Here is a 24,733-nt window from a genome sequence, read left to right on the forward strand (position 1 = left end):
GCTTCCAAAGAGGTGGCAACTTAATGCAAACTTTAAAACCTTTATCACATTACCCCCTTGCTGTTTGTTCCCCATTTATTGAGCCACCATTTGTACTGAACACACTGAAACGTATTTATCAATTTGTGAGGCAAATGCATGACAGCACCAACTCCTGTTACTGCATATGAATATGAAGAGAAGAATTATTCTGCGTTATTCATTCTTATACAGGTATTGGACCCCTTATCTGGAAACCCATTATCCAGAAAGTTCCAATTACAGAAAGGCCATCTCCCATGGACTCCATTTTAATCAAATAATTCACATTTTTAAAAATGATTTCCTTTTTCTCTGTAATTATAAAACAGTACCTTGTACAGTACTTGATTCCAACTAAGATATAATTAATCCTTATTGGAGGCAAAACAAGCCTACCAGGTTTAATTACTGTTTAAATAATGTTTTTAGCAATCTTTAGGTAGGAGATCCGAATTAAGGAAAGATCCCTTATCTGGAAAAGCCAAGGTCCCGAGCATTCTGGATCATGGGTCTCATACCTGTAGTTGCAAAATCTATTAATCAATTAAAAGGATTTTATAAATTACTGATAGACAACAAATTGCTTTAACATTCTCCCTATAATGCGTTTTGCTGCTTCAAAAATTCTTTTTTTTTGGTAACATATCTAAGTAAACCTTAAAGGACCCATCACAAAGAATGCTTACAAACTGCCAAGTTACATTAGCTAGAAATATATTGGTAATACTGTTTCTTTACATAAACAAATGCCTTTGTGATATTTATGAGATATTTCTTGGTTTGAATTGCCATCCATATTTTTGGCAGTAGTCTGCCCTCTGCACCTTGCCGAACTGCACACAAATATAAAAAAAAAATATTTTACAAGATTGCTTAAGTCACCTTTGCTAAAAATCATTTCACAAAGCGGAGCAAGTGGATGGGTTTAGTGAAGCATAGACATTACACGTAACATGTTCTTGAAGTTGCTTTTATAGGTTCCTGCAAGATTGCAGGTATCAAGAGTTAACTGTTTTGTGACTGACCCACTCTCAAAACTGGGCAGTTCTTTCATATACTCCCAAGGCGGATTGCCATAAAGGCAATCTGGGTGTTCACTGCAGGGGGGCCAGTGGTGTGGAACAGGGGCAGGTTGTGGCAGATCAGGGAATAACCGGTAGAAAGGGAACAAAGCTAATGTTAATTCACCCATGCTGAGCTACTGTACATATTATTCTATAGAGTTTGGATACTGGGACCTAAGAACAGGAAACTGATCCTTCTTTATATCTGATATTCCTATGGCTAAACTAGGCCATAGCATGTCCTAAACCTCTTATTATAAATACAGTAAATATATTTACATCTGCTGCACTAGTAGCAGTGATTTTATTGTATTCTTTCAGTTTTGCTGCAAGCTGTACATAAATGTTAAATAATAAGCATATCATTTTAAATAATCCCTTTGTGTTAAAATCATTCTTCACATGTAACTGCATGGCATACAATATTTGCATACATTCACTAGTGAGTCTACTAGTGAGTCTTACTTTTGTACAATTTAAAGGCAATGAAAGTTCATCAAAGAATTGGGCACTCAATGATGACATTAAAGAGCCTACTTCTGAAGCTGACCACTGTACCTTCATATTTGTAGATCTAGGCTCACTGTACTTCTGGTTACCATAGGCACACATTATGAAACATGCCCAGTAATATCAACAGGAGGGGGGGTGGAAAATTTTTCACAAAGGTTTGGACAAATTTGAAGTAGTGGGTCCAGTCCACTACAGCTGACGTGGGGAAAAATATAATTGTTCCAGGCTAATTATTTGTTAAGCAGTAAGACACAGGGAGGTACATTGCCCTCTGTGGCTGACAATAAAGGATTTTGGGTTGCAAGCTATATAGTTTTATAGTATACATTTTACATTATTACCATGTTTCACACTTTTTGTATTTTATTTCATACTAATAGGCCCTGTCAAAACTCTATAGACAAAACTTTATAGAGATGTAGTTACCCAGTCATAAAAAGCTATATTATAAAAGTCCATACATGTTATTAATGTACTTAAAAATCTGAGCTGTCAATTGTACCGTATATACTCGAGTATAAGCCGATCCGAATATAAGCCGAGGTACCTAATTTTACCTAAGAAAACTGGAAAAACTTATTGACTCGAGTATAAGCCTAGGGTGGGAAATGCAGCAGCTACTGCTAAGTTTTAATTATCAAAATAAATACCAATAAAATGACATTAATTGAGGCATCAGTGGAGTATATGTTTTTCAATATTTATTTAAAAGAAAAACTGTAGCTTTTTAACTAGCTCTGTAAGCGGAGAAGAGGGTCAACAAAAACAATGAGTACTACCCCACGCTCATTGCGCATTGGCAAACTGGCAGCAGACCCAGCCCCGGAGGAGATGTAAGGGGAAATAAGTATTGCTAGTGGGAGCCTAGGCCAGGGCACTGGAGGGTCTGGTTGCGGGGGGCCTAATTTGCACACAAAGGACAGAGGGTGCTAGTCTGGAGGGACCCATGGCACCCGACTCGAGTATAAGCCGAGGGTGACTTTTTCAACACATTTTCGGTGCTGAAAAACTAGGCTTATACTCGAGTATATACAGTATATTGCCTGCCCCTTGTTCAGGAATAGAGGTGAGGCAGGCAATTACTTTCACTTTTCATTCTGCACTTCCTAGATGTCACTGCATCCTCTCATTCCCCCTCCCTCCTCACAGTTTATAATTCTGTAGCCTGTGCATGGCCATTAGGTCCCCCATTCTATTGCTTGCACAACATTTTGGGGTGATACAAACATATTAATAACAGTGTCCAGAAAATAGCACCTACCTGTTTGCTGTGATTGTAAATCCCAAGACTAAAAGAAATAAGATTTCAATAATTATATAATGTTAGTAAAGTTTATTTTGCTTAAAGAAGAAGGAAAGGCAAAGTCACTTGGGGGTGCCAAAATGTTAGGCACCCCCAAGTGACTTGAATCGCTTACCTTCTACCCCAGGCTGGTGCCCCTGTATGGAGAAAACAGCACCAGCCCGGGGTAGCAGCGAGCGCTTCCTCCTTCCTCTCTCGCTGCGCGCGCATGCGCAGTAGAGTAAATAGTGGAACTTTAACAGAGAAGTCGGCTTTTTAACTCTACTGCGCATGCCTCGGACTTGGAGTCTCAGAGAAAGGAAGGCGGAAGGAGGAAGCGCATCGCCCCAGGTGCCCCGGGCTGGTGCGGTTTTCTCCTAATAGGGGCACCAGCCCGGGGTACGAGGTAAGCGATTCAAGTCACTTGGGGGTGCTTAACATTTTAGCACCCCCAAGTGACTTAGCCTTTCCTTCCCCTTTAAGTAACATGACAGAAAAGGATTTGTAATTCTTTCTTAGAATGACAGGTCCCATTTAAAGTACATATTTATATTAAGTATATATTGCAAGAAGACAGGCACTCACGTATAAGTAGGTCCAAGGGAGCCTGGGTGCAGTCCCAAAATAATAGATGGAGTAGCTGTAGAGAGAGTCTGCACTCACAGGTCTTACAGAAAATGTAGAGGTGTTTATTCAAATCAACATCTAACGTTTCGGCTGCATCCACAGCCTTTCTCAAAGTCTTTGAGAAAGGCTGTGGATGCAGCCGAAACGTTAGATGTTGATTTGAATAAACACCTCTACATTTTCTGTAAGACCTGTGAGTGCAGACTCTCTCTACAGCTACTCCATATATTAAGTATATATGTATAATATATTGTATAAATGTGTTTATAAAACACATATTACTGGGTATTTCGCAGAAAATAGTTTATAACCTAAAACGCCATATTTTGTATTGCAGTGCATCTTCTTTACAACCATAGGCTCCTTCTTTGGTGCACAAAAAGTTCTCTTGGGTAATATACTTGACTCCTCCCAGCATGGAGGGTTACACTGACCCTTGGTCTCCCCTTGATTCATGTTATCATTTAAGATTTGGTCAATTCAAACCAAATAAAGTGATTTAGAATGAAGTGATCTATATTTAGAATTAACAAGTTATGACAAGTTACGTGTTTTTCACATTCGGTCCTACTGAACTGGGGCCGCGTGGAGGCCTTTTTTTAATGGTGTGAAAAATAAATTGGAAAATATTGGAAACCCTTCAAACATAAATATTTGTACCTGTTTTAAAATTATATGTTATTAATAGGAAAATATGCAACATTACCTATTTTTGTCTGCACTGTGGGATACATAGTACAGCTGCTATATTTTACCATTTTAACGTTTAAGTAAACTACACCAAGAAATGACACCAATCTATAATGTACAATATCCAGTAACTTCAACAGCATTTAGGTCTTGGGGGGGCCTCACTCTACTGCTCCTCCTCTGCCCCAGCGCACATAGTATATGCACATTGTCAGGAATAGGGGGATTGCAGACTGTGCAAAGGGTGACAGCAGTGGGGATGGGACATATATATATATATAAAAAAAAACACTTTCATGCTTATAGTTAAAATTAAAAAATTAAAGGGGAAGTCAACCTTGAACTTCTGGTATATAGAAAGACTATAGCATTTTTGTTTTTAATTAATCTTCACCATTTCTAAATTATTAAACATTTATTTTAATTTTCTCCTGTTTGGCTAAGGTTAGTGGCACACTAGCAACCAGACAGTGGCTTAAATAACAGACTGGAAGATGGGAGTATGGAGATAAAGGCCTAAACACAAAGCTATGCAATAAATATGAAAATGATATAGAAGAGAAATCCTCTGCATTAATCTGGTTTCTGGTTGCTAGGCAGCCAGATAGAATTTTATAATTGGCGCTAGTGAGGCAGAAAAGAAAGGCAGATGATTTGAGTAAAAAAAAAAACATGAAAAACATAAACACCAGTCCTGGGGCATTATGCTTTTGTATTGTGACATAATTTCTCTGTGGCTTTGCATAGTCTTATAATTACAGTACGGGGTTTGTTATTTTATCTATATTTTTATGTTGATTGGGGCTATAAAACTAAATACGACCACAGGCACAATGCCGTAGTGAAGCAGAAAAGAAAGGCAGATGATTTGGAAAAAAAAAACCTGAAAAACACCAGTCCTGAGGCATTATGCTTTTGTATGGTGACAACATTTCTCTGTGACTTTTAATAGTCTTATAATTACTGTAGGGGGTTCATTATTTTCTATATATTTTTATATTGCTTGGGCTATAAAACTAAATATGACCACAGGCACAATGCGGTCAACTTCCAACCGAATTGTATGATTTAGCAGCTTAACTATGGGGGTGTACGAGTACGGTGGAACCTGCCCCTGGATAGGGATTCAACAAAAGCCCATGGAGCTGCGACAGGAAGGTATTTTGGGCCCCTGGATATTGGCAGGAAGCTCTCTGATAGGGGAAGATATTGAGGGGGACAATTTTTGGTGGTCGTGTGTGGCAACCAAAAATGATAGATTAGGCAGATGAGCCTCTGGTGCAAGATTTGGAAGCACTGGGTGTTGCATTATATTTGAGACACAATCTGAATGGGTGAAAATAATGCAATTTAGAGATGCAACAACATTCTGGAATTGGGAGCACCCCGAGTATGCAAATACTTACCCTTTGGTGGTGTGACTCCCTGATGCATGGCCACGTCAATCAGTGTAGCTGATGTAGCTAAAGGGAGCCCAGCCCACACCACAGGGGCAATTCTGTACCAGAATCCTTGCTGAGGTGGCTCCTGAGATGCCAAAACACCCAGCACTTACCTTTCCTGTGCTGGAGGGGTTCCTGGGTAGAATTCCCAGTTTAATAACCACAATTCAGCTCTTAAAGTTACCAGGAGCAGTTTTTCACCCCTGGTAACTTCTGGGGCACTGCCACCTGAGATGAATTTCTCATCTCGTCTCACTGCAACAACACCCCAAATACACCAATATTCACTGCTGCGCTACATTTATTGTACCAAAACAAATAGAAATGTTTAAATTTGGTATGGTACATTAAAGCTAAAGCAGCAGTGATTATTGCCGTGAGCTAGGCCCCCCTTTATCGCCTATTCAGAGATAGGCACAGGATATCATTTAAGCTGTTGCTTGACTACATTTCTCAGCATCCACTAACGAAATAGAGATTCATTGATAACATGTGGAACAAGCTTTGTGCCAAATACCAAAAAATACCCTGCATAGCCGTTTTCATGCAACAGGATTGTTGATTATTTATTAATGGCCTACATTTTGATATTTAGTAAGCATGTATTAAAAATTTGCCCTCATATTACATAGCCACTAAGGATAAGGTTTTGTGCCTATTTCATATGATATGTCTAAGTAGAAATAAAAAAATAACTGCCTATAAACACAATTGTTGTCTGCATGAAGTGAATCCCCCATGGTAGGGTCTCCAAAAGGACACATATCTGTAGTCACAGCACTGTGAGCTTATTAATTTTCAGCCTTTGCTACAGCCTTCTAATATCGTTAAACCAACAATAGTTATGCTCAGAGCAATCAAGTCTTAATATACTGAGTATGCCTGTAGTAATATTGTCAAGACTCATTTCTTTGAATGCATTTTAAACACAATAGAGTGAAAATACAATGGCAGAAATACAAACAAGTACAAATAGGAGGAGGGGGGTTTGCTCCTTACAATCTACAGGAAATATAATACTTCCTCATTTGGTAATGTAACAATGTTCATTTGTCAGACTCATTTGTGCTGATGTATTTTAGTGCAATCTGAGCTCGCTCACTTGGTTAAATGACCTGAGGTTTGGGCAGTAGGTTTCCTGGCAAGCTGAGAAAGCATTGTCTTTAATATACAGTCCATTCTTGGGTAAAGCCACACAAGAAATTCCTAAGCATTTTGCTGATTGCAGCAGTTCCTTTAAAAGGGAATAACCAAAGTCTTCGAAGGTCATTTCTGATTGTCTACAATGGCAATCGCTATGTCTGTCTACATCTGGCAACTGTCCACTATTATCACTAAAAAAACCACAGACATCTGTGGTTTCCCATGATAACTGTAGGCTGAAGCAGCAATTTCAGTAGTTAACCTGCAGTCTGAGCAAACGGATAGTACTGAAACAGGATATACACATGGATGACAGGATTGCACTGATCTGGTCGTTTGGTTCTTGGAAAAACAATGCAATGGCACAAAAAAAAGGAAGGTGGTTCAGATCACATGTGCCAATGGGAAACATTGGCCAACCTAATTTTCTATCTATAAGGTTAATGTGCTTCTGCCACAACTGGATTAGGATACAAAGGTTTTTCACATCTATTTTGCTGTGTGCAGAACACAACAGGCACAGCAATTACTACAATAACTAGGAACCCACATGTAAATGCAGTTGTGGTCATTCCTTGCAACACACATAAGCAAAGCATTTTTTGTTTGTTTCTTGTTTTGGATGTATTTGCACTGATGCTACATGCAGATATCTTATGGCTGTAATGAGCATGGCAATATACAAGGCCCAGGGCTACCACAGCCCTTTAGCAGGGAAGATCTGTGCCTCCAAAAATGCCCAAGTAGCTCCCCAACTTCTTTTCTGTTGATTCGGGGGGGGGGGGGAGGGGTGCGAGTCACTATATACTGTATATATAAGACTTATTATCAATTAATTCAGATTCACATTACATGGCTCAGAAACCACTGCAATTTGCAGAATATAATAATCAGTCCTGTAAAAATCAGTTTATATGACAGGCCAACATACTTTTCTGCTTGATAATTTGCAAAAATCCCTAAGCTTAGCTTCCAGAGAATACTGAGTGTGTACAGTGTCACTGACACCTCTAACAAAATCCAAGATGTAAAGCTCCTCTAACAACTGTAAAAGCCTGGATCATTGCTATTGCATTAAGTTCATTATATAAAATCAATAATTTTTACTAATTTTTTTAAGGGTTTAGTTCTTTAAGATGAGCTCTTGCAGTGTCAGTTGTAAGTTGCCCTTCATGGGGTAAAAAAACCCTATTTTAATTTCCCTGTTTAATCAGTTTTTAACCAACAGTCATAAGACTTATTTCTCAAGTCATAAGAATTGTCATAAGAGAATGTCCTGTATATGTAATGATGAATCATTAATTGTTTGAGCCAACAAAAATGTTCAAACCCATCAAATGCACATAAAGCAGCCTGCTTTAGAACCAACCTGCAGTCAGGGCACAGACACAGTAACAAAGTAAAACTACTATATAAAATGAACCTTGTATCACTTGTTTAGGGCATTTTTATTTATAGTTTTAAAAGCACATGTAAAGTAAAACAATGTTTTGTGGTACCATTTTGGGTAGGACTCCTCTTTTTTTTAAAAAGAAAAAAAGCTGCCCAGGTGTTCTTCTTTTACCCAGTGGTGGCACCATGTTGGCAGATCTTCTAGTTTTCTAATTCACTGGCAGCAGATTATCTCAGGCTCATTAATCCCCCCTGCCTATAAGCCTAGAGCTGCACATCACAACACAAGGGGGGAATTCACAAAAGTGGAGATAGCCCTTTTTTGGAGTAAAAGTGGTGGGAAAAGTGGTGGGAAACACTTTCTCCAGATTCACAAACAGAAATCCGCCTAAATTCCGACTCAACCGCCACTTTTCCGTTTTTGGTGAAAGAAAGACAGTTTACAGACACTTTTGTGAATTTGTTGTTTAAACGACATTTATACGATGTTTTAACGACATTTTTTCCCGACATTTTTTCCCGACATTTTTCCCCGACATTTTCAAAATGGAGTAAAGCTCAGTGTAACTTTGTCAAATCAATTCTAAGCTCTTCTGTTTTGTTTCCCCCAGTCTCCATTTCACACCTAAGGTATGTTTACAGGGTAACCCTTTTGAAATAAAAAATAACAAAAGTGGTATAAAGGTGATACCTTTATTGGCTAACTAAGATAACCATAGCAAGCTTTCAGAACATTTTAGTCCCTTTTACAAGCTGATTTTTTTTCAAGGTAATCAGCTTGAAAAAGGGACTAAAAATGTTCTGAAAGCTTGCTATGGTTATCTTAGTTAGCCAATAAAGGTATCACCTTTATACCACTTTTGTTATTTTTTATTTCAAAAGGGTTACCCTGTAAACATTTTTTGACTGGCTAACACGGTACATCACCTTTTCCTACACCTAAAGCTGGCCATACACGCACCGATACTATTGTACGAAACCTCGTTTCGTACGATATTCGGTGCGTGTATGGCATGTCGGCGAGTCGACCGATATCGCAGGAAGCTGACGTGTATGGCCAGCTTAAGGTAGGGGCCCCATTAGGGGATCATTAACATATTCATTGGGATTAGCAGCCTATTGTTAGGGGACAAGTTTCTGTCTAACCCTGGTGCAAAAAGCCTCATTAACATTTTATAAACAAGTAAAAAAAAGTTTCATTTATATCTTATATTTAAAAAGTTTTTACCTCATATTTGCATGATTATGCTAGTTTTAGCCTAATCAATGAGGCAATAGCCCCCTCTTTATTCACTTCACTGACATTTGCCCCAACTTATCTGCGCCCCCATAGCGTGTCTAGAACTACAGAGCTGCTTGACAGCATTGGTCCCCACCTGTTCCCAGCAGCCATCTTCGTGATCAGCAAGCAGCACATACACACTGGCACCCAAACTGGGATATTGGGGTACAGGGTTGGACTGACCCCAACAGGGCACTGGATAAAAACCCACTGGGCCCTAGTCCTGTTGGGCCCCTTATCACTGTGCATGTTGGTGTGTGGGCCGGATTGCTGCTGACCAGTAATGAGTAGGGGCTAGAGAAGACGGTATTTAGACCCTTAAATCTTGTTACAGAAGTGGAATTACACAGAAATATAGAAAACATTAGAAAGCCCAGACTGTCCTGAAAAAAATGATGTATAGTTTCCCTGGACAAACTAAAATTACCCCTCAGGAAATGCCCCAAAGTGAAATGACAAATGGCAAATGAAATGCAAAATCCTGCTGGTAAAATCCTTATTCCAAGGTTCCTGTAGCTGTGGGACTGGGTTTGATGGCACCGACACATTTACTAAGAGCTAAAGGCAAATTCATAAAAAAAAATGTTGAGAAAATGACAAAATCTGAAAACTGTCTGTTTAAAAGACAAATTCACAAATGTGGAGATAGAGGTTTGTGAATATGGTGGAAAATCCGACAAATCTATCTTCACTTTTATTTTGTCTTAATATCACCACTTTTGTGAATTCCCCCCAAGGAGTTCTGTAAAGATGGTACTTCTCCTGAGTGAATTAAGACCACCTAGCCAGGAACATTTTACATATTTTTTTTCTTTCATGAAGAAATATCATTTCTTTAATATATTTGTTGCACTGAATAAGACAAAGAATGATTTTTCTGAGCAACTGAGAAAGAAAGAAAAAGTAGTTCAGCTATTTGGTCAACAGCTAAGACCTCTGTATAAGGGTGAAGACACACAGAGCTACTTAGTATCAGCTACTTGTCATGGCTACTAAACTCCAGAAAATACCCTGCCATAGACAATACTGAGATTTGCAGCTGCTAAAACTCTCGTAGAGACAATTATCAGTAAATGATCAACATTGTCTATTTTAGTAGCTGCTACTAGTAGCTCCACGTCTTCACCCTAGTAAGTTTCTCCTTATCTGAAAGCCTAATACACACTGTAGCTTTGTACAGCGCTGCGGAATATGTTGGCGCTTTAAAATTAAATGTTAATAATAATAGCTGGAAGAATGGATGGGTTTGTTTACACAAAGGTCATTATCTATATGCCACCAATTTGTCACCAAAGTGGTTTCCAGTTCAGCAGGCAGGTGGCAAGATGCAGGGAACTCCCCTGCATTGATTAGTAAAGTAGAAAAATGGACCATGCGGATGCACTTTTGAATCAGTTAACTATCACTTGGAAACAGTGGTGAAACTAGTTATACAGCAGATCCCGAGGTCGCAGTGGGCCTGCTGTATTGCAGTCCCTCCTCCCCCTCCCCTCTCCTACCTTTTTTTAATAAAAAATACTGGCACTGCGCACTGTAGCCTGGTTGGTGTGACGCTAGTGGGCTTGCAGGTGCCCCCGCCAGCCGCGCCCCCATGTGTCGGACTGAGATGGAAGGGGCCCGCTAAAAATCCTGGACCACGGGCCCACTCTCAGAACTTTAATTCCTACTCTCCTCCCTCAAACTCTTTATTATCCTACCCTCTTTTCTCTACATACTATACTCTATTCTTCCATCTATCAAGTTTCATTGTTCCCATACAGAAATAGGGAATGACCATGAAATAGTTAGAAGCAAGAGGGCCCACTGACACCTGGGCCCACTGGGAGTTTTCCTGGTATCCAGCCCGACACTGGTGTCCCCTAACCCCTCCCTTACAGGGGCCCCCCTAACCCCCCGCAGGGGCCCCCACCCGGTGTCCTAACCTGACCGTGCGTAAAATTAACGGATCAGGGGAGGAGCAGTCAGGCAGAGGGAGCGCAGCAAGGGTCGGGTCTGGGCAGCCGGGGCCCACCGGGATTTTTTCCCTGTGCGCTGGTAAAAACAAAGTCAGCACTTGTCTGACCCTAACCTGCTCTTTGCCATTACAAAATCAATCTGACCCAGTGTACCATCATTACTTATATATATATATATATATATATTCAAGCCTGCCCCCACTCTGATTTTACCAAAGGGGTAGGGCAGGTGCAAGTATATAAACGATGTGCCAAGGGAGGAGGAGAGATGAGAGCAGGATTAATACCTAATTAATTCCCTGTAAAAATAACATTGTAATTGACTAGTTGTGACATCATGGCTAATTAAAATAATCCACTGCATGCTTTCCGTGACATGTCATAGCCATGCTTATTAAATGCTGCAGAAATTGCGGGTGCCAGGGTCAAAACTTCACAGTCAAACATTTTAAAGAGGTATCAGGATCAAAGGTTAAAACTTAAGTTTCTTAAAGGAGAAGGAAAGGCAAGGTCACTTGGGGGTGCCAAAATGTTAGGCACCCCCAAGTGACTTTAATCGCCTACCTTTTACCTCGGGCTGGTGCCCCTGCTCAGAGAGAACAGCAGCAGCCACTCAAAATGAAGCATTTTTCACTCATAATTGTGGCCACATGGGTAGTTGCACCCAAAATGTCAAAACAAACGCAATAGCTCATGTGGTAGCTGATTGAATGCAAGTTGCGTCTAATGCTTTCAGTCCGGACTGTGTCACCTGGGACGCTTGGTGTCAAAATGACGTTTGTGTGTGACTCTTTGGGTACAAGTATGTTGTGCATATTGACACATCCCACTGTGGAAACCCTGCAATTAACAACACATTTAGCGTGGCAGTAGCTCCAAGGTTCCCCTGCGTCACTAGGTGCACTTGAGCATGACTTGGGTATGAAGAGGCAACACTTGTGACCTCTGCACCCCCACCTTCCAAATAGTGCCCTGTTTTCTACACAGTTCCAACTCCCCAGAGGCCAATCATTAATACAATAAAGAAAGGTAAAGGTGTCTTAAGAGATGACTTCAGTCTTGTACTGCAGGGATATGACAATAAGTGCAGCAGAACAATTCTGTGTGCTAAAAACCTTTTCCTTTCCAAATGATTTTGGGGTCCTATACTAGGGATGTACCATATCCACTATTTGATCCTTTGTAAAAGATTCAGGTGAATACCGAACCACACCATAATTTGCATATGCAAATTAGGATAGGGAAGGGTTACAGATAACTGCGTGGTGACAAATTTCCAAATTCTCTTAAAGGACAATGAAAGGTTAATATAAATTAAATGTAAGTCTAAAGGCATTCTTTTTAAGTACTTACTGCATATCTAAATTCCCAGATCCCTGCTTGCTTCTCTGAGATATGGTGCTGGCAGCCTACAGCAGTGTGAAGCCTACAGTGACATCACTGAAATCTCTCTGTCCTTCCTGTAGGTGCCAGCGGCAGCCTTCCTATTCTCTGAGCATGTGTGTAACTTGATCCTGTCTGCTGTTCTGAGCTACACGTGCCCACCAGCCAATAAGAAGCGGATCTGGCAGAGGGGAGGGGGGGAGGGAATGAAACACATGTGCAGTATGAAGCAAGGAGGGAAAGGAAGGGAGAATACCTTTTTAGAGATGGCTGCCTGTTCTAGAAAATGTGAAGTGTGACTGAGTAAATATTTGATTAGGTGAGCCAAAAGTGTGGCGTTTTTACTAAACAATAGGAGGGCTATTGGGCAGTATGCTTTTTAAATTTTGACTTGCATTCTCCTTTAAGACTGGTAGTAACATAACTAAAGAGAAACGAGACCAGGGACAGGGGGACCCACACCAAGGAGGCTCTATAATTGTAGAAACTATATTACTCCTCTACGCCAGGCCTCCCCCCCATAAAATCTGCATTGGGGCCTGGCATGCATCCCCCATGGCTGTCCTACCTAAAAGCGAGCAGGTGGCACAAGCTGGTAGGTAGCAGGGCACATGAGCGCAGCCGGTGGCCAAGAATGGGGACCAGGTTGCTGTTTTTTTGGCAGGGGGGGTTTAGTGTGGGGTAGTTTTATAACTCAAGATTGGCATAGCATGTAGGAGGGTATCACACCTATAGTGTATAATACTGGTGTAACTTCTAAGGATAACAGTTATCTAGCACCAAGGGGAAATTCCAAACAATCACTAAAAAAGCCAGAAACATTATAAGAAGTGGGAAGTTGGAGTAAATGTGTGATCAATGGGGTGGGAGTGTCTGGATGTTGATAAGAGGGGCTGGCACACAGCCAGAAGGCATTGCAAAGCCCCTGCTCACTCACTAGTCTGAAAGCAGAGGAAATCGGAAAATATTCCATCTGGGAAAAAAAAACAGTGAGGGAGAGAGAGAGAGAGAGAAAGGAGCAAGTCGTTGTGAAAGAAAAACTCCCCCGGCTAAAGGGAAATAATAGGTGCCTAATATTTCCATTGAGGAGGATGAGAAGGGAAGTTGAAGGACACTGAGGAGAAGCCAATGATCCGGGCCGTGGATCTGTTGTACTTTAACCCCTGCGATACCATCTGTGTGCGTGTGTGAGAGAGAGCCTGTGTGTGCGTGTGTGAGAGAGAGAGCCTGTGTGTGAGTGTGTGTGAGAGAGAGAGAGAGGGAGCGCTGCCTGTCTGTTCTGCTGCTGCCAGGGGCTATAGCCGCGCATGGCATATTCCGTGCAAGGATTCGCTCGCTTGCCCTCATGGTGAAGGCGGTTTCTTCCTTATCTGGACCTATTTAAAGGTGAAGTGAAAGGAGGTTTCCCCGCCACTGTTGTGTCTCACGCCCTGGAGATCACCAAGGTATGTCACTGGCAGCGCTACGGGCTCGGCACAGAGCCGGCCAACTCAGCCGTTCCAGCTCTTGCGGGACTACATCTCCCGCCATCCTTCAGGCGCAGCACTGGGGCTTGTAGTTCCGAGCAGAGCTGAGGTGCCAAAGGTTGGCCAGTCCCTCCGTGTGGCTTGGGACAAGCGTACCAGACATTCATTCATAACATTCATATTCCTATGTGTTGCTGGGGAGGGCGAGACGCTGGATTAAGGGCTAATGCGATTACTGCATTTATATAAAGGGCTGTCATTATTATGCCGTGCCCTCCATTCTCCTCTTTGTGCAATGTATTTGCAGCGCACACCGTGGGCTCGGACGGGTCCATCTCCTAATTAGGGGTGTATATTAATATATATATAAACGTGTCCGGTGTAGGTGCTGCTGCGTTTCTCTCACCGGGTACCTGTTATTCCCTATTGCAGCCAATGGAAACTTTCATGGATGCAGCAGCAGCATCCTCTCGCCTCTAAGTTCCCAGATCTCAGTGTGTGTAAAGGGGAAGATTCACAGTGTGTATATTAATATATAGCTACATCTTTCTCTTTTTCATGGGATTCCCATTGATGATAGATGGCAGTGGAAATTTAGAACTGGTCTTTGCAGTGCTGAATGCAGAACTCTGCTCTCTGTTTGCAATTATAAATGTCACATACATGGCTTAGTTCCCCTTTATGCTGTTTGGAACTGCAGGATTTAATGGCATTCTATAGGAGGTTGGTGCAACATATACGTATACTGTTGCTTATATGGATCTTTAGTCCTGATTTAGCAGCAGTGTGTTGCTAGTTGTTGGCACTGAGAGGGTTAATGTGTTTCAGGGGGCTGCGTGGTACACGGCGTGTGTAGTAGTAGTGTGCTATTATTCCTGTGGTGCCTCAGTAGGTGGAGGTGAGAAATGGGGTCTCTGAGGGGATCTAAGGGATTATGTGTGTCTGCTCTTTCTCTGTAGGTGGGGATATTCCATTGAGATGCGCTTCTGATTTATGATGCTTATTCATGTGCATTCTGCCTGGCAGGTATTCTCATAGGCTTAACTGCAGCCACAGCATCCCGTAAGCTTGCTTGGCCCAATTTGCTAGCGTGGGGCACAGAGTACACATACATACATACAGCAGCTTTGCTCTGATGTGCCTCAATTTAAGGACATGAGCCTCAGGTTTGATACCTGAAGCTTAGGGAGGTTTTTCCATTTAAGCCTTCCCTGTGCTTTGACAGGAGCTGCTGTGACTGAGCTGATGAATGGCTTAGAACAGGAATTTTGTATCTCCCTCTCCATCCAGTGGATGAACAGTGTATCAGAGTATGCAGGGAAGCTCACTGCGGATCCCCAGGGGCTGCAAAGGTTGCCTGTGTTGTGTGTCCTCCCTTTTTTCAAGGTTTGTGGCATTTTAACCATCTGTTTGCCAGTGAGGTGTCATTAGGTTGGAAGGGAAGAGTCAGGGACAAGCGCCACGGACCCACTTGTGAAGAGATTCACACAGCTTTGGGCTTTACTCACCAAGCCGGAGGAGCTGCAGAGCCCTGCATAAGACTTACTGCTGTCATTTTCCATCAGGGTACGGTATCGCTTCCTTATTTCTTAGCAACTTAGGCTTTTTTACCGCAGGAAATGTGGAATTCAGTCTGCATGTGCAACCATATTGCTCAATATACCATCACAGCTGTTGCATGAGGGAATTTCTGTTTACTCAGGACTGGTCGGCATCGGTGATTTGATTTTAAATATTAATTTAGATTTCCACATAGGAGGCTTTTTAAAAAATGTTTTTTTCTTTTTGTATGCATATCATTGGTGCCATGCATTGGTGTATCTGTGAAAATAGAGGGCAGGGGAACACGTTTTAGAGACACTGTCTGTATGCAGCGGAACCTGGGGCATGCTTCTGTATGGATATTAATGAGGATACTTGGAGGTCATCCATAAAATAAAGAGTGGGTTGAACCCTTTGTGTCTGTGCTGCCTTACATGGCAAAAAAATCAAATTTTTAAGACCCTGTTAGAGATAGAGAGAGGGATGGTAATTGTCTTTACACTGCACCGGTATGAGGCACTCGCACACGTGGAGAACACCCTGCGCCTCATGCTGCAGCCTTCTGCAATGTTGGAAAAGACTTCATGCAGGGCAGGCAAATACGTTATCTGATGTTATTGAAACAATATTTTGGAGATTTACAGAATATAATCAATTTCTATTATTGTAATTAAAATTTGAGCTTGGCATATTGTGCTAAAGAAATTAGCAAGGTGCTCACTTATGCATAGCCAATGATGAAAGCAGTGTCCCAGTTCATGCCTGAGTCTCTCTGGAATAATGAAGTATGCCAGTATATTAAATACAGTCAGATCTGTTGGATGAAGCCATGCGAGTAACCCTTTGCAGTAGCAGAGCCAATTAATAATTAATGTGCCGCGCTTTGCCTTCCAGAGAGGGGGACTGTAATGCATAAAATTCATATTGATTGTTTGGAAGGCAGGTTGCTTGTATAAGACCATGGGTTCAGTTTCACGGGGGTATTAGACTGAAAAGTGACCTTGTCTCCTTGGGACCGGGAGAAAAGACAGCGAGCTGCTTTAGCATATGCTAAGCACGGATGCCTGCTCTTACCGTCAGGTTGCTGCAACTGCTGAAATGGGAGGTAAAATCTATAATAGTAATGTGTGGAATTCCAGGAATATAGTAGTGTTTACTGACTAGACTGCTGTAATGGTCACAGAAACCTATTGCTCTCGTTGTTAAATGTCGCCTTTATTTTATCTTCAATTGAATATTAAGGAGACCATTAAGTGGAATGTGTTGCACAGTGGGAGTTTAAGTCCTTTACATTTATTTCTATAAAAAAGGCCAGCATTACCAAGACACCACCCCCATCTTGCTTTACTGTAATGTAAATTAGACCATAATTGATTATTGCTGCTTGGATATTAGGCGTCTGTTCTATTTTGGCCTTGTTATACTCTTACTTTTAGGGTTTCCAGCTATCCCATCAGAATGCTGATTTGTGGGTTTGCAGCACATCTCATTATCTTTATAAGTAAAGCTTATTTTTGTGTAATTTGTGCTAAAGATTAACAAGTACTATGTAATGAAGCAATTGCACACACAATGACATTTTTACCAAAGAATTTTTAGAATAGAGGGAAAAGAATGCAAAGCAATGTAGTACAGATGCATGATACGTATAAAACACAGAGGATCCGGCATCCAGGGGTTTTCACTCTGGCCCAGTGTGATTTTTTTTCATTGAAAGATGGGGAAATAATTTAATTTGCACTTGTCATAACCGCCTACATGTTACTCCCCAGGCCAGTAAACGTCAAACTAACGGGTTGTAGATAAAGGATTATGTTACTTTCCCTCTGTTGGCCCGTCAAATTTGTGTCCAGAATAGGCTTCCATATTTAATAGGTGAAATGGAGTTAATGTGTGCACTGCAGGAAAACATTACACTAGTGTATGTTGGTGTAAATGTTTTCTTTTTTTAGTACAATTCCCAGCTGAGATGTCCAGTGTTTGAAACTTGCAGCAAATCACATTAGCATGGTATCTGCATAGGTGGAATCAATAATGTTTCCAATGAGATGGATGCTCGCTGCCATGGCCTTCACGGAGTGGGAGCGCTGTTCTCCTTTTGCAGATCAGAGGCTCAGCAGCAGAGTTCAGATTCTTACTTTCATCTCCATCAAGTGGCTATGTAAGCCATGATCTCTGTGAGCACTGGGAAGTGGCAGTGCAGGCCCTTGATAAGAGCTGCAGGAGTCAAATAAACCTGACCAAGTGACCAGTATCCTGAGCTGTTGTGTGCCCATTTCTGTTGCACATTGGATTTGAAGGGAAGCTTCCAGGTAGACAATTAGGGCATGGGTACACCTGTAGGACTACGGCTGTATTGTACATTTGTGCAGTCATGAACAGGCATTGCCTTCTCGCCATCTATAGGCTGTATAGGCTGAGCAGTCTTATTAATGTCAGCCTTTATTAGTAGCAGTGCAATAATATCAGGGACGCAGGGGATATGACTATGTCAGAACCTGTCTACAATGGGGCTATGGGATTCTTGGTGATGCCAGTGGTTCTGCTGCAAGAAATTGCAGGGTGTTTGTTGCAACATTTGTACTGGTGCCCATGCTGTAGGTCTCTAGTTATGCCACTGATATAATGTGCCCTTAATTTATGTAGCACCAGTCTGCAGAGAAACTAGAGGCAATATAAGTAGCCAGCTAACCTTACCACATTTTTGGACAGTTGAGGAAACCCACAAATACACAGAGAGACCACACTCTATGTAGATAGTATTCTAATTGCAATGTAACCCAAGACCCCAGTGCTTTAAGGTAGCAGCGCTAATCACTGTTCCACCATTACCTTGTACAAAAATTATTTCTTAGTGGAACCTGAGTATTTAATCTTTTCTTGTACCATGTATCACATTTGACTGGGAAGGAAGTTATTACTCATCAGTTTCATGTTTTTTTTTTAACAAATTTTATTAAAAACATGAATATTTTCATTAGCACTTTTGCCTCTTTAACTTGTGTTTTTTTGTAACTGCGCCTTTCTTTTGTTAGTCTTCTGTAATATGATGTGTTATTATTTCCTACTGTTATATATGAGTCAGAAAATAATTCCATTCTTAGGCTGTGGACCTCTAGCTGGTGTTGATCTGTAACTCCTACTGACCCACACCAGCTTTGGTGTCATACTTCATGGCGTAGAGACATGGGCCCGGTGCAGAATTTGGTGCAAGGACTCCTCCTTATCACATCTGAACATCCATGTCTCCAAAGACCACCAGTTTTTCAACCCCACCTCCTCTGTTTAGCCTATCCATGGTCCTGGCAGAAACATATCCAAATGCCAATTAGCGTAAATTAGCATATGCTAATTATTATTTGAAAGGTTTAAATGTCCACGTGAACACAGAAGTGAAAACATTTTCACCTTTACCCCTTGGGATCCTAATTAGCATATGCTAATTAGGATGCAGATTCTGTTCGGGATTCGGCCGAATTTTTATTTTTTTCACATGTACTTTACATGTATGTATGCATATATATACTTACCTCAGATATTAAAGGTCTCAATTACTTAGTATCTATGGCCCCAAGGGCACAATGTGAGTGCATTTACCCTAATAGGAGCAATATGGGGGCAACCCTTGTCCCTCTGGCCTTGGTAAAAAGCCTTTATGTGACAAGTGGTAAGAGGCAGAAAATCCCTGTCCCATAGAGCTTACAGTCTAGAATAAAACTGAGCATGATGGAAATTATAATCTAGTAGCACTAGTTGGAGGCCTGCACATTTTTGACCTTTGGATTATATATTATCCAACACACAAAAATACCTACTTGCCTCAAGTCTTATTGTGTGCTAAAGCTTTTTGAAAAGAAATACGGTCACTGTTTGAAACTCCTGCCAATAGAAGTGTATGCAGCAGATGGGGAGGGTGATTTTGTGAACATGGGATGAATTTTAGTTTGGCAGCGCGTGTAAAGGCAAAAGAGACAAGCGCAAGAATCGTATTTCTTCAACCACCCTTAGGATGGAAGATTAGTTGCTGTGCAACCAGCTCTGTGTACTCTGTGTAGCATAGTCCCTACTCCCTGTACAATAAAACCAGAGACATTCCTTCTGTAAGTCAGCGCTAAGAGACCAAACTTAGGCACACACATTACATATTCAGAATGATTGTGCATTATTAAAAATATGTACAAAGAAATTAGTAATAAATCCATCCTCTAATAACACAAGTAGAATGAAGTTATCTCAAGCAAGCTTAACAATCAGTGCCTATAGTGCTACACCTTATAATGTAAATTGATACATAAAATCTACAGAGCTGTAGTGGACAGTAAATGGCTCATAATAACTTGAAATATTGATACTGAAAGTATGTACAGTTGCAGCCACACAGATAAAAGGCTTTTAGGCAATATGTGCATATTCAGCCAGGGGCCTTCCCTTGCTAGAGCCTCTACTCTTTTCTAAAGGTAGCCACCTTTAGAAAAGAGTAGAGACTCTAGCAAGAGAAGGCCCCATACATGGGAAGATTTTAGCTCCTGATTCTGCTCCGAGGTGCCAGCTTATCTGCCTGTGTATGAGGCACTCCAACAGGCCTACCCAACCAATATCTGGCAAAAATCAACCAGATATTAAGGCAGGTTCAAAAATCTTGTCGGAGCGATTGCAGCAAAGAGTAAAATAAATCCCAATTTTTAAATTGTTAAAAGGTTGAGCAACAGGGAAGGGGCCCTTAGTTATTGGCAAACCACCTTGCTTAATTTTTCTGAATGCTGACATTGAGAGACTGGTGAAGACTATTGTGGTGCTATTATTCAAAAAGGCATCCTGTTGTGTGCCTGAAAACTATAGGCCTGTTAGTTTGACCGTATTCGTTGGAAAGCTTTTAAAGGGCTTATAAGGTATAGATTACTGGGATATGTTTAAATCACATAACATACCTCCCAACATTTGAAAAATTTAAAGAGGGACAAAAATAAATACTGCATGTAGCACAGCTACATTTTTTGACCATGCTCATTTTTTTGACCACACCCCCTAAATACCACTCCCATCTTACAAACTTTGGCAGGTTATTCAAAGTTTGAACACATTTCTGGGGGTTTTGACGTCTTGTTATATTTGTTATTACAGTTTTGCTAATATTGGTGAAATTGCCCTTTAAGCTGCAAATCTAAGTGCAGGTGCAGCTTGCTCTGCCAAAAGCTACTTTTTAAATTAAAGGAACAGTAACTCCAAAAAATGAAAGAGCTTTAAAGTAATAAAAATATAATGCACTGTTGCCCTGCACTGGTAAAACTGGTGTGTTTGCTACAGTAACACTACTATAATTTATATAATAAGCTGCTGTGTAGCCACGGGGGCAGCCATTCAAGTTGGAAAAAAGGAGAAAAGGCACAGGTTACATAGCAGATAACAGATAAGCTCTGTAGAATACAATAGTGTTTTATCTGTTATCTGCTATGTGCCTGTGCCTTTTCTCCTTTGAATGGCTGCCTCCATGGCTACATAGCAGCTTATTTATATAAATTATAGTAGACTTTCTGAAGTAAACACACAACTTTTACCAGTGCAGGGCAGCAGCACATTATATTTTAGTTACTTTTATACACTTTCATTTTTTGGTGTTACTGTTCCTTTAAGTTTGAGAAAAATTATATCTTTTTAAGGGTTTGTTGCAGGAGATCAAAGGGAAAAGAGGAACTTTTTAGTAAGAGTCTGGGACTGCAGGCTGAGCTGTTAAAATTGGGACAGTTGGGAGGTATGAGATAAGTTTGTGCCAGCATGGTTTTCCACACAGCAAATCTTGCCAGTCATGCTTAATTGCCCTCATTGAGAATAACATGAGGATGTTGATAAATGCAACCTGAGCAAGGTTTGCTAACTAAATTTTGCTGCCCAAAATCTACTGTATCTTGACATGGAATTCCTACCCCTGGGTTTGGGCTGTCAGCAGTTGGATTCAGGATAAAGCTTGGGGAAGGAAACGCAAAGTGCAAAATGTGACAGCCTAACCACTAAGAGAATGTTTGACAGGGTAGAAAGCCATGATTGTAGATAATGATACAATGTATAAGTAACTGTTTTTCTCAAGCACATATATTTAAACTAATCTACAACTGGATTCAGGATAACACGTGGAAAGGGCCAAACAATGGTTACCACTTCATTCACTGGAAAGTACAGGGGAAAGTCACATACATTGCTTGTGGCCCCTACAAGGGATTTGTTGCAGTGAGCTATGAGTTTCCTAGGAAGCAGACAGGCAGGGTTGTGATTGGTTAGTTTGTATTCATGCCTAATAATGAAAAGGCAGTGACTGGAGAGAGATGACAAAATATTCCACCTAAAATTTCAGATATGATAAGATGTATTTTTGCCTTTAACTCCCTTTAAATTTCTCAATATATTTGAATATTGTCTGAGATGAAAACCACACTTCTTTATGTCATCGGATTCTGCCCTCATCGGAAATAGGGACTATTCCTGTACAATTTATTTGGTGATTTTTAACTCTTTTGTTACTATTGGGGCAAATGATTCTAAGGGGCATATTTATCAAAAGGATAAATGTAGCTGTGCAATGTCTGAGTAAAATCCCAGCTCTCTCTGTTTACTTTTATGGGATTTGTAGGGGCATATTTACCTTACAATAAATATACCCCTAAAAATATGTCCCCTATACTTCTCTAAATCTAATTAGTGTCTTATGAAGCTTTTAGAAGTTGACATTTGTACAGGTCGGGCTTTTTCATTTGTCCTATTTACAAATAATGGTTCCTTTAAAAAAAATATTTATTTGTGCATATATAATAGGGATTTTAAGTGATTAGCTTAATTATTCAGCAATCTGTAGCTTTTTTTTTGCTTGGTTTTTTTTATGTTGTATCTTTTTTTTTTACCCGTTGCCGGCAAATTTTACCTTTCACTGGAGGATAAGTCTCCCTTTTCCCATACTCTTTATCTCTTCAAAAGGCCCACCTGTCAGAGTAGTACAATGGTGTCAGAAAAGGTTGGTGATGTAGGCTAGCAGCTGGGGGGCATGCTGTCGGCCACTGGGTGTGTGAGCTACTCTGGAGAGACTGGTCATTACAGAGGTCTATGAAAGCCAACCCATAACAGCTTGGTATGCAGGGCTGCAAACAGTTTTTAGCTTCTTTGATTTAAATAGTGGAAACATTGAAAAGAAGACTTACTAGTGCAATATTATATATATAGATAGCACAACAGTCAGAGGTCATTAACTAATTTGTGCTACAAAATTGTATTGATTTGCCTTGTCACAAACATCCTGGTCAGTTTTTTATTTTAATGCTGCAGTTGGGTTCATGGCCAGTGCAGACAGCTTCTTCTATATCAGCCTCATTTGTATTCACATGTTAGGAGCTGCTTACACTGTGGTCTTCTGATATGAATTAACCAGTCAGCAACCTGTGGGCTAGGTCAGGTATATTTTAGTAGGGAAGAACTGCATTTTTTAGCATCTGAAATAACCCAGACAAGTAGATACTATGTGGCTACCATGTTCCAGGTGATCTATAAATCCCATTTTTTGTAGTTTACTTACTTTTTGGAGCAGTGGATGGGTACCTGAGCAATAGATATATTATAACCACTGTATACAAAAAGTCTGGATTTCTGGAGGACCTTTAAAATCCCTTGTAATGTACTGTACATCTTACTCTGGGCCTCTGTTTAGACAACTAAGCTACACTAGGGGGCTGATTTACTAATCCACGAATTCGAATCCGAATGGGAAAAATTTGGATTGGAAACGAACATTTTGCGACTTTTTCATATTTTTTGCGATTTTTTCATCGCCGTTGCGACTTTTTCGTAAATTGTCGCAACTTTTTCTTGCCGTTACAACTTGCGCGAATTGTCACGACTTTTTCCTAGCCATTACGATTTGCTCGTATATTGTCCCGACTTTTTCGCATTGAGCGCTCGGAAACGGCGGGCAAAACTTTCAGACTTAGCATGATTTTGGAAGCCTCCCATAGGACTCAATGGCACTCTGCAGCTCCAACCTGGCCCAAGGAAAGTCTCCCATAGGGCTCAATGGCACTCTGCAGCTCCAACCTGGCCCAAAGAAAGTCACGATACCGAAGCTTGAATGAATCCGAAACTTTCGTACTCGGCGCGATGGCTACGAAAAGTCGCGACAATTTGCGCAAGTCGTAACGCTACGAAAAAGTCGCAGCAATTTGTGAAAAAGTCGGAACGGCTACCAAAAAGTTGCGTCAATTTACGAAAAAATCGCTAAATACCGATCATTACGAAAAAAACGCATTCAGACGCTTTTCGGACGTTCATGGATTAGTAAATGTGCCCCTAGATCTAGTTGGCTAGCAGGGAGATATACAGTTATAGGTAATGTCAGATTTTTTTTGTAACATTACGTAATGTAGTGTGTAATTTTAGCTCTCTGGGTGTAAGTTCCCTGGGCCTTTGCATTTGTCTGTTGAACAGGTTTAGCAAGTTTATGAAAGATATTGGCAGGCTGGAAGAATCAGTCACATATATAATTTGATATCCAAAATTATCAGCAATAAACTTGCTATTGCAGGAAGGAATGTACTGTAAATGTGTGTGTGTGTGCCAGAGATCCTATTCTTTGATACCACAGCAGTTAGAAACTTAATATTACTTGCCCAGCATTCAGGTTCAGTGGGTTTTAAATGGGCATGTCAGGCAGCTGAGCACAGGTGCATTTGATGTTTTTTCTCACTGAGACACGACTACCCAAGAACATACCCAGTCAGTTTTGTATGCAAGATTATAGGGCACCTGCTGCGTGTTCTGGTTGCCTGTGCCCCACTGCAACATAAAAGCCTGGCAAACCACTGTGCGTGATGTTGGTGTGAGGTACACTTAAGTGGACAGGTTTTCTAGTTCTCCTGGTCTACTTATGCTGACCATGAGCCATTCCATTTAATGCAA

At 40.9% G+C, this 24,733-nt stretch overlaps 1 protein-coding gene across 10 annotated transcripts in view; it reads left to right on the forward strand.

Moving 5' to 3' along the window:
- slc8a1 (solute carrier family 8 (sodium/calcium exchanger), member 1) overlaps window positions 1–24,733 on the forward strand; it is a 273,885-nt gene that overhangs the window by 74,166 nt on the left and 174,986 nt on the right. Inside the window, exon 1 of one of the 10 annotated variants that reach the window (XM_031902533.1) lies at window positions 13,762–14,239. The exons of 8 other annotated variants lie outside the window; for them this stretch is intronic. The gene's annotated coding sequence lies outside the window, so the exon portion shown is untranslated. Of the gene's footprint in view, window positions 1–13,761; window positions 14,240–15,693; window positions 15,827–24,733 lie in introns of those variants that run through there. One more of the 10 variants, XM_031902534.1, reaches the window with a different exon arrangement.

This window comes from Xenopus tropicalis, chromosome 5, assembly GCF_000004195.4.
Source record: "Xenopus tropicalis strain Nigerian chromosome 5, UCB_Xtro_10.0, whole genome shotgun sequence".
Lineage (NCBI taxonomy): Eukaryota > Metazoa > Chordata > Amphibia > Anura > Pipidae > Xenopus > Xenopus tropicalis.